This window comes from Pleurodeles waltl, chromosome 4_1 (genome assembly GCF_031143425.1).
Source record: "Pleurodeles waltl isolate 20211129_DDA chromosome 4_1, aPleWal1.hap1.20221129, whole genome shotgun sequence".
In the NCBI taxonomy this organism is placed as follows: domain Eukaryota; kingdom Metazoa; phylum Chordata; class Amphibia; order Caudata; family Salamandridae; genus Pleurodeles; species Pleurodeles waltl.
Genome location: NC_090442.1, coordinates 83,275,606 through 83,292,518, shown reverse-complemented (window position 1 = coordinate 83,292,518; position 16,913 = coordinate 83,275,606).

Here is a 16,913-nt window from a genome sequence, read left to right as displayed (position 1 = left end):
GTTAAGGAAATGAGCAATTATCTTCCTGATTGTGACACGTACAATAAAGATCACCTTGTGAAGAGCACATGTTTTGGCAGTTAAAGTTGGAGCAGGTGTAAAGGCATTTGGTTGCTTGTTAAGGAAATGAGCAATTATCCTCCTTATTGTGCCACATGTTCAATACAGATCACAATGTGAAGGCCACATGTTTTGGCAGTTACAGTTGGAGCAGGTAGACTAAAATGTGCATAAACAGTAATCATTGGTTATCATGAATGAGACATTTAACAAGTATTGGTTATTATAAACTTGATATTCAAGGATGTAATGAATACACCCAAATAAGTATGAATGTTGAAAGCAACAGCATTTTACTGTTATCAAGCTCTTGGATGCGCTAGTGTACCAACAACATACATACAGTTAGTCAGTTTGAAACTGCCAAAAATGGACAAAGTTGATGACTAGAAGGGAGGCCTTGTAATTTTCAATAAAGTTGCCAATTACTAGAGTCTCCTAACTACTGTTTCCAAAAGTCTGTAAACTTTTAAAACTTTTTGGGAAAGTTTTTGAAACACTTGCCAGAGTTTTGCTAAATTCCTAGAAAAATTCAAAAAGGGCCAGGAAACATCCTCAGAATCAATTACTTGAGGGTCATGTGCAAGAACAGAAAGATCAGTGTGGGGGGAATTAGCAAAGAAAGAGGATCAAGAGAAAGCCTTCAGGGCCTCAGAGGACATCTGTAGAGGCCAAGCACTTTTGAAGAATGCAATCGCCCTAGACAGTGGGGAATAAGATGATTGCAGGGAGATCATCAATGGTGAGCATTAGTGGGAGGATGACACCCTGACCCCCATAATCCACTAGAGGCTACTCTCAATATTTTGGCGGTGAAAGGAGCATGTCATCAGTTTGGGACCTGGAAACCTTGAGGCAACATTAAGCCTCCTAGAGTCGAGGAAAGGAGACTGGCTTTGGAGGAGAGTAGAATGGCCCTTGAAGAGAGAAGGGCCAAGCACGCTTGAAGTACGAGGAGAATGGTGACAGCAACAAAGACACTTAGGTAACTGCAGGGGATGCCTCTAATTCTAGATTGCCCATAGGGATTTTGCCTAAATATGTCAAGGGGTATAACATAGACAAGAGGCTGTCATCCAATGAGAGAGCTGTAAGGATCAGAAAGGGGGGTGCCCAGCACTGAAGGTGCTTACTATGGAAGTTGGTTCCAGTGGTGGGGATATACAGGGTCCTGACAATACAGGATGAGGTAGCAGAGTCTTACACTCACATGAGAGCAAAATTGATAGAGCTATTTGGCATAACTCCAGAAAAGTATTGAACAAAGGTTTGAAATACCCACAAGGGGACTACACAGACATGGGTTGAATTTGTGAATGCATCAGTAAAGACACTGGAGGGCTAGATTAAGGATAACAAATGGAAAACGTTGAGGGTCTCTACAGTTAGATGGTCAAGAAGAAAATCCTTACAAATTGTTCCTCAGATAACTCATACCAGCATCTACTGGATTCTAAATGGTGTAACCCTAGGGAGTTGCCCAAGATGGCTGGTGAATAAGTACGCACTAGGGTGATCAAGAAGTCCCATGGAATTGATCCTTATAAAGGGGGGGTCAGGCACCACTTGAGGGGAAAGAAGTGGGCAAAGATAAAACTAAATACTGCTAAAAAGCCCCAATAGAATGCCCAGGGGGGACTCCCAAGGCCCATCCCAGTACAAGGGAAGGGTGTACCAGGGAAGCAATTATGACTCTTCAAAGGCAGGAGTGTGTTATGACTGTCAGTAGCCAGGACACAAGAGGACACAAGTATTCCTTTTGCACCAAGAAGTTACCCACTGGTGACCATCCCAAGGGCATTGCCAGTGTAGAGATCAGGTTCGACGTTGTCCCTAGTAGATGCAGAGGGTACACTGAGGTCACTCTAGTTTCACTGGGTAGGAAGGAAATTGAATCCTTGGCTTACTGACCTCCAAACAAAGAAAAGTATAGGCAGTGGCCAAGAACCATTGGCGTTGATGGGAAGGACCTGAGGGATACAGGTGCTAGCATATTCATGGGCATGGCCAAGCTGGTTTCCCGTGGACCACATAATTCCCAATAAGGTATAACAGATAGTAAACTCTGAAAGTGATACAAAGTCACATCCTGTGCCTATGGTGGACTTTGAGTGGGGAGGTGTTACTGGCCTGAAGAAGGCTGTGTCCCCTGCCATTCCAGTGGCATGCCTGCTGGGAAATTACCTGAAAATGTCTGCCCAGGCAAGTGTGAAAAGGAGGGCTCATGCAGCAATGCTTGGCATCCCTGAGTGGGTGCGTATGCCAAATAAAGCAAAAGCAGCCTTGCAAGGAATTCAAAGGACTCTGGAGCCTGGAAGAATGACCCAGGGCCCTTGTAACAAGAGAAAGGACGGGGGGTCTGGCCAGCCAGCTTTTCAGTGTCCTCAGGCCCAGAAGGAGCCTAACCCTGAAGAGAAATATCTGGTGCCGAAAGAGGAGAATGTTACATTGACAGACTCGTCAGTGTTGGCAGAGCTTCACGGAGTAAATGGTCCATCGAGAAATGACTTGGACTAGGGGTAGAAGATTTGTCCCATTTATAAAGGCCTGAGGCAACTAGCTGAGAGTCAAGAACAAGGGGATGTCAGTTGTACGCATGTTATACTGTGAAGAGGGAGTTCTGTATAGTGAAGTTAGGAATCCCAAACCAGGGGGAGCAAGGCAAGTGGTGGTCTCCCAGCAGTACAGAGACATTCCCTTAGCTGGTTATCTAGGGCAGAACAAAACCTAAGAGAGGTAGGTAAATCACTTTTATTGGCCCTAGATGTCAGACAAAGTGAAGGAGTGCTGTCCCTCCTCTGTCACCTGTCAAGCTAGTGGAACACAGGGGGGCACGCCAAAGGCTCCCCTAATACCACCTCCTGTTGTGGAAATTCTCTTTCAGAGGGTGGGGACTGAAATTGTTGGTCCCGTGGATCCATAAACGGCATCTGTAGGTTCATGCTGGTGGTAGTGGACCATGTCACCAGGTATCCAGAAGCAATTTCACTCTGGACAGTGACTAATCTTGCTATGGCCTGGCGCTGCTTGGTATTTAATGTCTATCTCAGGGGTCACATATGTAGTGGGGCTGGCAAAAGGTTTATTTTGCCAGGTTGAAATGACAGTTTGAAACTGTACTACGGGCTACGGTGGCAGGCTGAGACATGTTTTAAAAGGCTATTTAGTGGGTGACACAAAGAGTAATTCAGGGCCAGTGAAGCTTCACTTTTCTTGAGCCTCTTAGCACCCCCTAATGCAACCATGTGTGCCCTGTATCTAAGATACCGCACACCATGGCGGTAGCTAGAGGAACTAACGTCAACATTTTTGACCCTAGTTTGGATCTTTGCAGGATTAGCATCAAACATTTTGACACTAATCCTGCAAAGCCCATTGAGGCCCATTGAAAACAATGGCATGCCTCTTTTCTGAGCAGGCGTTAAAAGTGCCGAAATAAATGACGCAAAGAGATCTTTGGGATTTTTTTGCACCATTATTTTGTCCCCCTTAACAGGGGAATGCCCCCTTTGCACACATTATGCCTGGAGCAGGCATAATGTAGCGCAAAGAGTTTCAAAGTGGTGCAATGCATGCATTGTGCCACTTAGTAAATTTGGCGCAGAGATTTTGGTCTCGTTCGGCCACATTAGCATGAAAACAAATTATGCTAATATGGAGCAAGGAGGCGCTAGGGGCTCTTAAATCAGCCCCTTAAATTATCTTCACATTTCTGTGAGGGAAAGTTCCAGTACCTGTAGGACTCCACAAAAGTCCCCCCATCAATTGTGACCCAGTGTTCCCACACTTTTACCAAAGAAAATGGTTCCCCACTTGTATGATTGGGCCTGTTACTTATAAACAAAACGTAACATGGAAACATCAAGATTTTTCCTTTCAAATTCACCTATTTTGGCAATGTGAGAAGCTTCCGTGTTTACAGCTGGGCTCAGCCAGCACCCACAGAAGCCTACCTAAACACAGACAATTCTGAAAACAAGACAGTCTGGGGTGACAAGTATGATATCACCTCTGTGGGTCTTACTGCGGTTTCTCCCCCAGAATAGCCCAAAAACATCAAACTGTGGTAAAGACCACTGATTTTCCTCATATTTATATGGGAAAAAGTACCAGAATCTTTCGAGATTCACATACGCCCTACCACTAAATGTCTTTATTTGTATCCTGATACCCAAATTAGGGTGCTGGTCCTTTCGCCCATGACAGAAAAGGCAGTAAAGCGTCAGCACAGAAACATAAGGATTTTTTTTACAAAATTGTACCCGTTCTGGTGATGTATTTGGGCCCTGGCTTGGTCAACACCGAGAGAAATCTACCAACCCCAGACAGTTCTGAGAAACAGACAGTCAGGGGAGTCGATGATGTTCTGTCTTGGGTGGATCCCAATAGGATTTCTTATCCAGAATACTCAAACCTCATACAATGGTTATACTGATGGATTTCTCTTACATTTATGTGAACAAATGTTCTAAAATCTCTGGAAATCCACAAAATGACTACAGCCAAGCATTCCAATACCTCTCACATTAAAATAGTGGCCCACGTCAGTGGCTAGGCTTATGGCTCAAAATTGGAAGGTGTAAAGGTGATACAGTGTCAATAATGTTTACAGTTTTCATCCTATTTTGTAACATGGATTCGGTTCAACAACTTATAGGAGCAGCATTTCAATTAGGAGAATGCAAATTGGTAAGAGTTTAGCAAATTTCCACTGCAAGTTCCATTTTTTAACCGTTTTTTGACATTCATAAGGAGTTCTTAATAAGAAAACTAGGCTAGGATCCACACAAGCCACACCACCCTGGATTACCCTGGATCTCACCCAGTAAGGGTTAAACTCCTGTCTGCTAGCCAATAAGTTAACACTATGCCTGTGAGAAATGTGATCGTTGGTCGACTGGGGAATGAGACCTGGTCAAGCAACAGCCAAATTCCAATCAGGTGAACCACAAAAAGCCACTAAATTAACCTGTGCTTAAACCTGGATAGCCTGGCATAAAAAGTAGCCAGACTTAACTTAGAGGCAATGTGTAAAGTATTATACAGCACAGAAACAGTATTTAAGGGAAAACCTAACACAAATAAATCCCCAAAACAATTTAGAAAAATACAGTGCATTTTAATAAATTATTTGCCACAAAAATGAAAAAATCAGGCAGCAGATCAGGAGTTATGATTTTTTAAAGTTTAAGGTTCAAACTAGCACCTAAAAGATAAAAGCACCAACTGTGGACATCTGGTCACTTTAGCACCACAACCAACTGTCCAGGAGTGTATGGAGACTTCTTGGGGGTTCAGGACTTCAGGCTTGGTCCAGTTGCAGTTTCAAGATGATGGAAAATTGTTATGTCCCTGTAAACAGTAGGCCAGCAAACTAGCCTTGGGGTCACTTCTGGTACTACTAAGTGCAGGTGTACAAGTGGGGAGTGGTAAATGATGATGCAAGTTAAACAGTAGCGTTGGTGAGACAGGATAATATTTATTCACAAGGTAGGAGTCTCAGGTTGCAGATAGATGTTATGAAGATAGTAGAAAGGCCGCAACTGGAGCAGCATCCTTGCTGCTCAACCCATGCATTCCAACTGACCTCACTCAAACGATGCACACAGCAGCATTCTAATACTTCACAGTCACACTAGCTGAGCAGCAGGGGGCATATAACTAGGGAGAAAAAGCATGGCATAGAAATTAGGACACCTCACACCTCCCTTCCTAATAACAATGCAGATAAGGAGGAATAATAAACCTCATAAAAAGAAGACAGATAATGGAACTATAAATTCAATCACACAATACATAAAATAAATGGAACAGAGAAGGAAATAATGATACTGCATGATCGGAAATAACAATCACATAGACTAACAGTCCTAAATAGAAATTTTAAGGACAGGGGAACAAATCACATGGGAGAAGCAGCCACACACTCCCCTTCAGCATAAAATAAAATATTAAGGTGCAAAGTTAGTGCCATCCCAAAATAAAGACATATATTCTTAATAGTGCAATACATGTGCCCCCAAAGGGTGCAATACACTAGTCACATCAACCAATCACATAGGTAGATATAATAAAGTGCAAAAGCATATGCCCCTGTGGGTGTAACACATATGTCCCAAAGAAAAGGCTTGAGTGCCAAGAAAATGCCCCCATCACCAGCAATAATTAGTAGAAATGTAAGTATTGTTTGGATTGCAAGTAACAAGCCCATCACAAAGCAACATCTGGGTGCAAATTCTGTGCCTCAACACACGAAACAGAAAACATGGTATGGGCACAACACATGTGCCCCCTCTCAAGCAACAGTAAGTAACATCTAAGTCCATTTTCTACACCCCAAGATAAGGAGAAATTAGTATGGTTTGGGTAAAACACAGGTGCCCCATCACCGGTAACATTAAGTTATATTTGGTGTAACCCAGTACAAGTAAAAGTAAGTATGGTTTGGGTGTAGTGCAAATGCTCATCACCAGCAATAGTAAGTAGTAGAAATGTAAGGAATTTTTGAGTTGCAACTAAAAAGCCCAACACAAAGCAACGTCTAGGTGTAAATATTATGCCCCACACTGTCAACAGAAAATATGGTATGGGCGCAATGCATGTGCCCCATCACCAGCAACAGTAAGTAATGTTTGGGTGCCAATACTATGCCCACACACACACACACACAACAGTAAATACGGTATGGGTGCAACGCGCGTGCTCCATCACCATTAACAGTAAGAAATGTCTGATGTTACCAAGTACAAGTAAAAGCAAGAATGGTTTGGGTTTCAGGATCCCTGCCCCATCACCAGAAACTGTACGATCAAGTAAAAGTAAGAAACATATGGATATGGACAAAAAACATAACCCCACTATAATTAACATTGGCATAAGGTGCAACACTCACAATGTATACTGCCTAACACACAAACAGCACACAGGTAAGGTGTACTCCTTAGAGTACAGAGCTGCCAAGACAAAATGGCAAACTCAGACCACAGATAAATAAAATGATCAGACACAAAGTCAGTAAATGCAGTACACAGTAAATACAGACCAGCGTAGGTCATATAACAGGACATAAAATTAAGCACATTATAAACCAATAGGTAGAAAATAAAGAACCACATCCAGCAATAACAATGAAAGTTCCTGGTGAGCAATTTCTCACCCGAAATAGTTTGGAAGTGTAAGATACCTGGATACACCTCACATAATCACAGAACAATAGGAATAATAAAGATCCTTTTGTACTATAGAGATTGATAGTCCTTTGTTGATGTTAAAAATGCTGGAGAAAATAGTCCTACTTCACTTTCCGTGATATGTTGTGGAGGTACTGAAGTCCTTTTTTACTGTTGATGAGCAGAGCACAGCAAGAAAAAAAGTAAACAAAGAAGTAAGAGGCTAAACAATCAGGATAGGCACGAGTAAAACAGGTCAATGGCTCATTTGCCAAAGATTCAGCGCTCATCCAGAATGAACGAAAGTAAAGTCTTTAAGAAATTGATTGGGAAAATTGCTGGGTGATTCATCAGCTGCACTGCAAATGGCTTTGGGGCTGAACTGTGTTCAAATTGAGCTCAGCAGGCCAATGCGTTGGTGCTTGCCAACCCTTCAGTGAAAATACAACATTCAGTATAAACCAGGTCCAATCAGGCAAGCTGGCACACACTTCTAACTTGAGGAGACTGCAGGCTGTCAGAAGGGCTGTCCATCCCCTGCTTTGATAAAGTTGTCAGAAGGCTCTGGATGAATTTGATTAAAAGAAGCATGAACACTCCAGAATACTGGCCGTCAGAAGGGCTGTCCATCTCCTGCTTTAGTTAAGATGTCAGAAGGCTCTGGATGAATTTGATGAAAAGAAGCATGAACGCCTCAAATTGCAGGCTGTCAGCTGTTAAAGACACCGGTAGGGACTTTCGGGCGTTTCAATTCCTTCAGGTTGCACTAGTTTAAATTCAGTTTTAGTATTAGGACTTGTGTATAGTTTCAGGTAATTTTTAATTTTAATCTCCTCTCATGTTTTTGCAGTAGTGCTGTAGTCTTCACTCTAGGTCCTTTTTCCACTCGTCATCACTGTGGATGGTGCAAGGTAAGGTAGTGTAGGTAAAACAGAATAAGATTTATTCACAAGGTAGGAGTCTCAGGTTACAGGTATAAGATGTTATGAAGGTAGCAGAATGGTCCCACAGGGAGCATCATCCTTGCTGCTCAGCCCATGCACTCCAACTGACCTCACTCATACAATGCAGGTAGCAGCATTATGTTGCATCTCAGTTACACTGACTGAGCAGCAGGGGGCATATAACTAGGGAGAAAATGCATGGCATAGAAATGAGGATACCACACAGGGCTCAACTTCAGGGCTGGCCTCTGAGGGGTCGAGGAAAGCTCCAGGTAGCAAAGCAGTCCTTCCAGGTATAGCAGCAGGCAGGCAGAGTGCACAGCAGGTCACAGCAGCAGGCAGTCCTCTGAAAGTCCTTCCTCAAATATCCAACATTTTAAGCACACAGCACCCTGCCCCATGGGCTGCCTAGGTCCTACCCTAGGAGTGGCTTATATGTAATAAAAGGGGAATTTAAGGTTTGGCAAGGGGTTTTAAATGCCAAGTCAAAATGGCAATGTGACACTTCTTTAGGCTGCAATGACAGGCCTTTGACAGGTTTTAGAGCACTACTTAGGTGGATGGCACAATATGTGCTGCAGGCCCTGAGTAAATGGTATACCACTCTATGGAGGACAAGCCAAGGAAATCATGTTTTGGGGAGAAAACACAAACACTTCAGCACTAGGTAGTAGTGGTAAAGTGCCCAAAGTCCTAAGGCCAACAAGAGCAACAAACCAGCAAAAATAGGAGGAAGAAGGCTAAAGATTTGGGGTGACCCTGTACAGAGGGCTGTTTCCAACACAACCACCCTCTAGGCTAAAGCCGGGGGAAACAATTCCATACTTTAATGGATTTCCCTGCTTAGGTGAGAGAACATGGACAATGGCCCTTGTTAGAAATGGGGTCTTTGGTTGGCAGTCAGGTTACCCCCTGTCCAAACAAGGACCCTCAGTCTAGTTAGGATAAAGGAGAATCACCCTCAGTTAACCCATGCTCACCCCCTTGGTAGCTTGGCACAAGCAGGCAGGCTTAACTTCAGAAGCAATGTGTAAAGTATTTGTACCAACACACACAGTAATACAATGATATCACTACAAAATGGACACCACACCAGTTTAGAAAAATAGGTGATATTTAAATCAAAAAGACCAAAATGTTACAAATCCAATGTACACAAGTCAAGATATGAATTTTCAAAATAATAAGAGTCTTGATCCTTAGAAAACTGTGAGAATGCTGTTGTTACACAAAGTACCTGGTTAGCGAAAAAAATAAAGCCACACAGGTGAGCGTGCGTCAGGAAAAGGTAGTGATGCGTTGATTCCTTATGCAAGTGAGTCCATGCACCGTTTCCTTCTCCGGTCAGCGATGCGTTATTTTCTCCCTCGCAAGAGAGCGATGCGTCGATTTCCAGACAGGGCACCTCGGATCCGTGTAGAGTCGGGTTGACTTGGACGCCTAGGGACGTTGCCTGGAAAATCCAGTCTCACAGTATCAGAAAACCGTGCTGCGTGGGATTTGCGTCGTTACCAGCCTCCATAAGCGGGTGTTGCACGTAGTTTCTCCAGCTGCGATGAGTCGGTCTCCCTGCCCCGATGCGGATGGAGCGTCGATTTTAGCCACGAAGTCGGTGGCACATCATTTCTCAGCTGTGTGGCAGAAGGTGCATCGAAAAGTTGCCCACACGGCGTTCTGTGCATGAATTTTCAGTTCTTGTTTGCCAACTTTACCTTTCAAAGTCCCAGGGACTGGATAGGGCACCACTTGGCCGGGCAGGAATCTCAGCATAGAGTCCAGGTGCTGGCAGTGGAAGTCTTTGATAGCCCTAAGAACTCAACAACAGGAGGTAAGCTCAGTTCAAGCCCTTGGAGATTCTTCTCAAGCAGGAATGCAGAACAAAGTCCAGTCCTTGCACCCTTTAATAGGAAGAAGCAGCAACTGCTGGATAGCCCAACAAAGCACAGTCACAGGCAGGGGCAGCACTTCTCCTCAGCTCTTCAGCTCTTCTCCTTGGCAGAGGTTCCTCTTGAATTCAAAAGTGATCTAATTTTCAGGGGGTTGGGGTCCTCTACTTATACCCCTTTCTGCCTTTGAAGTTGGCAAACTTCAAAGGGAAGTCTCTCTTATTTGCAAAATTCTGCCTTGCCCAGACCAGGCTCCAGACTTACACCAGGGGGTTGGAGCCTGCATTGTGAGAGGACAGGCACAGCGATTCAGCTGTAAGTGACCACTCCTCCCTCCACTCTAGCACAGACGGCTCATCAGGATATGCAAGCTTCACCCCAGCTCCCTTTGTTGCACTGTCTAGAGGGGATTCACAAACAGCCCAACTGTCAAACTGACCCAGACCGGCATTCCACAAACAGGCAGAGTCGAAGAATGGTTTAAGCAAAAAAATGCCTACTTTCTAAAAGTGCATTTTCAAATTAACAATCCAAAAATCAACTTCACTAAGTATGTATTTTTAATTGCGAGTTCAGAGACCCTAAAATCCATATTTCTATCTGCTCTCAAAGGGAGTCTACACTTTAATAATATTTAAAGGCAGCCCCCATGATAACCTATGAGAGAGACAGGCCTTTCAACAGTGAAGACTGAATTTAGCAGTATTTCACTGTTAGGACATGTAACATAGATCAATACATGTCCCACCTTTAACATACACTGCACCCTGCCCATGGGACTACCTAGGGCTTACCTTAGGGGTGCCTTACATGTATAAAAAAGAAAGGTTTAGGCCTGGCAGGTGGCAACACTTGCCAAGTCAACTTGGTAGTAAAAGACTGCACACAGACACAGCAGTGGCAGGTCTGAGATATGTTTACAGGCTACTCATGTGGGTGGCACAACCAGTGCTGCAGGCACACTAGTAGCATTTGATTTGCAGGCTATAGGCACCTCTAGTGAACTTTACTAGGGACTTACTAGTAAATCAAATATGCCAAACATGGATATACCAATCACCAATACAATTTACACAGAGAGCATATGCACTTTAGCTCTGGTTAGGAGTGGTAAAGTGCCCAGAGTCCTAAAGCACCAGTACAGTACCACCATGGCCAACAAAGTGACGTGGCCCATTCCGTACCTTGGGTCAGAATTCTGTCCCCAACCCAAGAAATACTCTGCCCATAAGGACAGCAACCAAAAGAAGCCACTGGCAGCTGTCAGAGTCAAAAGACAGGTCCCAGTCCTTCCTGGGATCTTTGACCTCTGAGGTTTCTCAGAGTGGAGGGCCCCTTTTTTCACTCTCCCTCCCAGAGGTCCAGGGGTGGTAACCTGAGACAGGTCAGTCAGCCCCGGATCTGTACCTTAAGGCTGGATAGGAGTCAGGGGTGAGTAAGTCCTTTCTCCCCCTGCCTCATTATCTCAGCCTCTGTTCCCTTCATTGTGGAGTAGTACCCTCAAAAACTGAACTGGAAGGGCACCAGTGACTGCCATCCTACCCAGCTCTTCTGACACTGTAGAGTGCCCATCAGTTGATGATCCATTTGAACAGACAAGGTCCCTGTTAGACTTGGCTTGACTTGGCTTGCCTCTGTTTCCCAGGTTGTTGATGTGTGCTGGACTCTGTTTTTTCTGTTTTTGTTACTCTGGGCACTTTACCATTGCTATCCAGTGCTGGAGTGCAAGTGCTCCTATGTAAAATGTGAGTGTAATTGGCTTTCCATGATTGGCATGTTTGATTTACTGGTAAGTCCCTAGTACAGTGCACTAGAGGTGCCCAGGGCATGTAAATCAAATGCTACCAGTGGGCCCGAACCACTGGTTGTGCCACCGACATTAGTAGCCCTGTAAACATGGCTCAGACCTGCCACTGCAGTGTCTGTGTGTGCAGTTTTAAACTGCCAATTTGACTTGGCAAGTGTACCCACTTGCCAAGCCTAAGCCTTCCCTTTTCTTACATGTAAAACACCCCTAAGGTAGGCCCTAGGTAGCCCCATGAGTAGGGTGCGGTGTATGTTTAAGGTAGGACATATACTAATGTGTTTTATATGTCCTGACAGTGAAATACTTCCAAATTCAGTTTTCACTGTGCAAGGCCTATCTCTCTCATAGGTTAACATGGGGGCTACCTTTAAATGTGATTAAAGTGTAGATTCCCTTTGGGAGAAGATGGACATGTGGAGTTTGGGGTCTCTGAACTCACAATTTAGAAATACATATTTTTGTAAAGTTGGTTTTGAGATTGTGTGTTTGAAAATGCCACTTTTAGAAAGTAGTCATTTTCTTGCTTACACCATTCTGTGACTCTGCTTGTATGTGGATTCCCTGTCTGGGTTAGTTTGACAGTTGGGCTGTTTGTACCTCTCTCTAGATAGTGACACAAATGGAGCTGGGGTGTAGCCTGCATATCCTGATGAGCCATCCATGCTAGGAGGGAGGGGAGGAGTGGTCACTCACATCTGAAAAGGCTGTGCCTGCCCTCACACAATGCAGACTCCAACCCCCTGGTGTGTGTCTGGGACCTGGCCTGGGCAAGGCAGAATTTCACAAACAAGTGAGACTTTCCTTTAAAGTAGGCATACTTTGAAAGACAGGAATGGGTATCAGAAGAGCACCCAAACCCCTGAAAATTAGATCACTGCTGGAAATCAAGAGGAACCTCTGCCAAGGAGAAGAGCTGAGAGCTGAAGAGAAGTGCTGCTCTGCCTCTGACTGTGCTTTGTGGAGCTATCCTGCAGTTGCTGCTTCTGCCTGTGAAAGGGGACAAAGACTGGACTTTGGTGTGCATTCCTGCTTGTGAAGAATCTCCAAGGGCTTCACCTGAGCTTGCCTCCTGTTGTTGAAGCCTCAGGGCCATCAAAGACTTCCCCTGCTAGCACCAGAACTCTCTGCTGAGACTCCTGCCCTGCCAAGTGGTACCCTATCCAGTTCCTAGGCCCTTGAAAGGTGAAGCTGGCAGACCATGACTGCAAATACATGCACAGACTGCTGTGCGGGGAAATTTTCACCGCACCTTCCGAGACGCAGCTGATAAACAATGCTCCGCCGGCTTTGCGGCTAAAATCTACACTCCACCTGCATCGTGGCTGGAAGATCGATGCAACGCGGCTGGAGAAACGACGCGCAACACCTGCTGATGGAGGCTGATAATGTTGCAACCCACACAGTGCAGTTTTCTGATACAGTGCAGCCAGATTTTCGACGCAACATCGCTTGGCATGGTAAAACGATGCAAAGCCTTCCCGGACCCGAGGTGCCTGTCTGGATTGGCGCATCGCTCTCCTACAGAGAGAAGAAACGACACACGCCGACCCGACAGGAGGAGGAATGACCACGGTCTCTCTTACGGGAGAGAAATGGACGCATTGCTGCCCCTTTCTGACGCACACTCGCCCGTGCAGTGTTATATTGAAACTACCCAGGTACTTTTGAACACTAACAGTGTTATTAGTCTATTCTAAAGGATTTAAGACTCTTTTGCTTTTTAATTCATAACTTGACTTGTGTATGTTGGATTTTTGTCATTTTGGTCTTGTTGTGTTTAGATAAATATTACCTATTTTTCTAAACCTGTGTAGTGTCATTTTGTAGTGTTTTTACTGAGTTACTGTGTGTGTTGGTACAAATACTTTACACCTAGGCTCTGAAGTTAAGCCTGTCTGCTCGTGCCAAGCTACCAAGGGGGTGAGCGGGGGTTAGCTGAGGGTGATTTTCCTTTACCCTGACTAGAGTGAGGGTCCTTGCTTGGACAGGGGGTAACCAAAGACCCCATTTTGAATAGTCCCCTTGTTTGCCTTCCCCCTGGGATCAGCCCAAGCACTGAGATTGAAATGGGCCATCCTTGGATTCTGCCTACAATACCTTCCCCTCCTACCCCTAGAAGGGACATTGGACCCCTATCTCCCACACTATACTGGGACCTGTTTGTGTCCCTCTGTACCTCCCCCCTTCCTTTGGGGGAGACCAGAACCACCCTCCTTTGGATCACTCCTCAATGCCCTTTCAGACCCTTTGGTACTCACCCAGATGTCTGCAGCCTATGTAAGCTCCCTGGGATCAATGTGCTTGCAGTCATTCAGGTGTTGGAAAACTGTGACTGAACATGTGCTCTCTGGCAATCAAACTGTACAGCCATGTTGTAGCTGGACTCTCGCTCTTTAGAGACACTGATGGTTTAGGGATGACAGCACTTCTGTTTGTAGGTGACTGAGTCACTCCTACAACAAGTTGCAACTGTCGGCCAACCCTCCCGGCTCACAAGCAGTACCTCACCAAAACTCAGACAGAAAAGGTGATTCCTGGCAGCCTTACGCATGGACTCTAGATGAGACTTCTCAGGGGAGTTGTAGTAGAACGGAAGTTACCCCTTTCTCTCGTTAGCAAAAGTTTCAAACACACATTGGAAATGAAGGAGATGCAGGTATGGTAAAATGCAAGAATTGCAATGATTAGGATAATGCACAATAATAAAAGCAAAATCGTGAAGATGAGAGTTGTGAATATGAAACCCCCACCATATTGCAATAAACATAAGATATGAAATTCCTAACAAAGAACACCTAATCTATACTCTGTTGAGACCTATGTGTGATAAACCCTAATCTGTCAGTACCATGTCCATGAGAAGTGTTTCCCAGCCCTTGTTACCTTGGAATGAGGTTTCTAGATCAGACTTTGTGGAAACCCAAAGGCTGAGTTCTGCAGTAAGGTGACATGCAGCATAGATGGCATCTGGAAGGAACCCCTCTAGTGACCTTGTCCGTGTGAGGTGTATTTATACGGCTCATGTAGGATCCCTGATGCGGGTATGTTTCTAAACAACTCATAATGTGGCAGACTTGTGTCTGCAATTACATAAACCATCCCTAACAATTGTGCATTATGTTCCTGTCAAACGTAAGTGAGAAAGGAACATGATGACAATACCTACGTACATCACTGATAATGACGCCTTCTCGAAATATCACTGATAAGCCAAAGCAAAACATTTCTGATAAAATGTAGGCAGCTGCAAAGTGCTAAAAGAAATAATAAAATAAATGGAATAAAACAGAGCATGCTAAATAGGGTAAAAGGTCACTAGATAAAAAGGGCAACAGGCCTGCAAGTCGATGGCTAAGCTAACACCTATGCCCCGTGGGGAACTAAAATGGATTTACCACAGACCTGCATGGGTTTTTAACTCTCTACCCTCCACCTAACAATCACTACAAGTTCATAGACACCAAACAAGACATAGTACTACCTCTGGTTTAGGAATGACAGCTTAATAAATATAATAAGAATTCCCCAATGTTATCCTATAGGAGGCGTAGGCCTTACAGTACTGAAAAACGAATTGGGGAGTTTTTCACTACTAGAACATGTAAAACTGAAAAATACATGTCCTAGTACCCTTCTATATTGGCTACCTAGGGCGGACCTTTTTGTGACATATGTAATAAAAGGGGAGTTTAAGGCTTGGCAAAGGATTTTAAATGCCAGGTCAACATGGCAGTGGACACTGCCCTCAGTCTGCAATCACAGACTAGGACATGTTTTAAAGTGCTATTTAAGTGAGTGGCAGAATATGTGCTACAATCCCACTGGTAGCATTTAATATACACGCCATTGCTATGTGATAAACCACTCTACAAGCGACTCACATGAATAATCCGGTATATGCCAACAAAACCATGCTTTAGAGAGAGAGAACAGGCACTTTTGCACTGATTAGCAGTGATGAAATGCACCAAGTCCTAAGGCCAACCAATCAAAAATCCAGCCAAAAGTAGGATGAGGAAGGCAAAAGGTTTAGGGGTGACCCTGTAGAGAGAGTATTGGAAATGGCTATGCTAAGGGCATTTTCCTGAAATGTTTTTCTCCCTTTTATCTCCCAGTCTTTGCTGACTCTCTGTGCATGACCGTAGGACTTTGGGCACTTCCTCTGTCTGGCAGAGAGAAAGTGGGCACACCTGTGCTACGAATGATAGGAAGGGATGGGTCGGGACATGGTTGAGGTACTCTACCTAGGAGGGCCCTCTGAAACAGGTATACCACATACCCAGGGCTGGTACGGCCCTGGCTAATAGGGGGATATGCACTAGGTGTGACCCTGTTAACCATGAACTAGACCTATGGAAGAGGCCTGCAGGGGCGCTAGTGCACCTGCGCTCATGTGCAGGGACCAACTCTGAGCTGCCAGCGCCTTCCCAGAGGGCCCCAATGGTGGGGCTGGTGGTAGGTTGAGGGCAGGGCCGGTATTCAAAGGACTATCCTGTCCGGGTAGGGGAGCCCCTCCATGTGAGTGTTACCTACATATAGGGGGAGTGGGCAGCATCCGTAAGGGTGGGCTGGTCTTCTACTCGTGGCCTTGCGCCATGGGCACTGTCCCCCTGTTTAGGCAGGGGGAAGTGAGCATGCATGTCCTCCCTTGGAGGGGAGTTGGTGCTGACCAATGTCTGAGTTCTGCCATGGCAGGACCCAAGGCGTGCCCAGAGGCCATGGGGCCTTCAGAGGTACAGGACAGTGGGGTGCACATACACGATGAAGGGATTTTATGTATGTTGCGCCTAGCACAACCAACAGGGGCACCCTTGTCAAGAGGCGAAGGATCATGTGATGAGCCAGGCCCAGAGAGAGTGTCAATGCCCATGTGCATGTGGGAGTTCATATATATGGGGAGTTTGGCATAGCTGGCTTTAAGGTGCGTACTTGCACAAGGGCACACGCCGAAATGAGCCTGGCACAACTTGCCAGTTTGTGCATACTTGCACACGGGTGTTGCCACGTGTGAGTGGTAACTGGTATCACTCGCCTGGGTGTGCAACTT